Source organism: Oncorhynchus nerka, linkage group LG24, assembly GCF_034236695.1.
Source record: "Oncorhynchus nerka isolate Pitt River linkage group LG24, Oner_Uvic_2.0, whole genome shotgun sequence".
Lineage (NCBI taxonomy): Eukaryota > Metazoa > Chordata > Actinopteri > Salmoniformes > Salmonidae > Oncorhynchus > Oncorhynchus nerka.
The window spans coordinates 19,573,122-19,574,929 of NC_088419.1; the positions used below are offsets into that span (position 1 = coordinate 19,573,122).

The window sequence follows — 1,808 nt, forward strand, 5'->3', positions numbered from 1 at the left end:
CCCTGGCAGCGCAGTGCCAACCCTGGTGCATCTTTTACTGGATGTTGTTGGCATCTGAACAAGAGATCAGAGAACTCTCTGAGAGTGCTGAGAGGAAATTATGTCATACATGGAACCCAGAAGTGGGGCCAGTCATTGGAGGGAGGGAGGGAGGTGTAGTGTGTATAGTGTAGTGTAGCGTGGTGCTGGACTGGGTTTTCGACTAGACTAAATCTCAGATGTGAAAACGCTGAGAGAATTATTAGAACTCTCTCTCAGAGCCTCACAGAGACATAGTCACTGTTGTCTCAGAACAGAGACTCCAACTCTTTCTTGCATACATTATTGTATCACAGGACTACAAACAAATTTAAACGAGATTGGAGATCTTGTTGGTACCTTTTGGGGACTTCTATTATTTGTAAATCCCTGAAGGTAGGTGAATATTTCTGAGATTATATAATGGTATTGTAGCCAGGCAATGTGGTATATTTCAAAAACTAAGATGGCGTCATCTGTGGGGAACAAAAGGGTGAGAGTTGTCTTTAGTCTGACAGGTTAATCTGTCATAATTGATAGCTGATGCTCCGTGGTTGCAACACAAAATGGTGTTGCTGTTTCAGAGTAATTAGTTGGAGAGGTGTTTGGTGGTGGGTACGTCACTCTGGGATAGATGCATCTCTTGAGTTGTATTCTAGTTCTGACTGAGAAGCAACCATGCATTCAGACGGAACGACATAACATTTAGTCACGCACCTATCATTCACTACAAGCAAGTTCATCATCCCCCTAGACAAACAAGCACAAAAGTCTATATACAGTACAGCCAAATTGAGCAATTCTGCTGGTGGTGGTAGTGAGGTAGGAGTGACACACAAGCACACACTCACAAACATACACACACACAGTCACACACAGTCGCACACGCGCGCACACGCGGTTGAATCGTCCAGATTTCCCATAAACTTTTCTTAATTATTGGCTCATGCTAATGTTAGGATAAACAAAATGGGGATAATTTATGAGAAGATAGGAGGAGTGGGACAACATTGTATCTCAAGCAGCAGCCGAAATGCTGACCCCTGGTTTTGGGACGTCTGTCTGGTAGACTCACCTGCGTTTATTTGCTCTCTCCTCAAATTTCCACAGGAAAGGATGAAAAGAGGGTCAGAGCTGACTTTGAACGTCAGACATCTTTTGAAAAGGACTCAGGATGAGGTGGACAGCAGCACTTCCTCAGCTCTCCTGACACATACCTTTTGTTGAGGGCCCGAGAATGAACCCAGTAACCCGAGACGAGGCATGGTCACTTGAGAAGATGGTGGCTGACCGGCAGTATGCTGCTAGCATTCCCCATGAAGAAGATATTTTAGCATTGGATTGTGTTTGCTTTAAAGGTCTTGACCATCAGATAGATATTGCTTTAGGTTTGCCGCTTTTTAGCGTAAAAGACACCATCGTATATATAAATATTTTGTGTGCAAAGAATATACACCTTTTTTTTGTCAGTATTCTGAAATGAATTAAATTTGAATTTATTTGCATTTATTTAAATTATATTACTTTTGACCTTTTACTAATATCTCAAATCTGGGCTGTGTGTGCAGACAGAGCAGCGTGTACATCTCTAGCGGGGGGCAGAAGGTGGCTTGTGGTTTCATGCTCTGCCGCCTGTCTTAGTCCTGGCGCCTTGATTCTTTGCTGCTGAGAGGGAGACATTTAGACAGTGTGTCTTGGAATGGAGGTGTGCCCTGTACTATAATACCGTTTGACACAGCAGAGATTAATGTGGCCCTGCCTCAGGGCGTGGAGAAAAACTGTTTGTTTGA

The 1,808-nt window shown here is 43.5% G+C and overlaps 1 long non-coding RNA gene across 1 annotated transcript; it reads left to right on the forward strand.

Moving 5' to 3' along the window:
* Window positions 1–208: 208 nt before the first annotated feature.
* Window positions 209–1,527, forward strand: LOC115107323 (uncharacterized). Its single transcript, XR_003860184.1, has 2 exons — window positions 209–414; window positions 1,129–1,527. It is a non-coding gene; the product is annotated as an uncharacterized LOC115107323 (long non-coding RNA).
* Window positions 1,528–1,808: the final 281 nt, after the last annotated feature.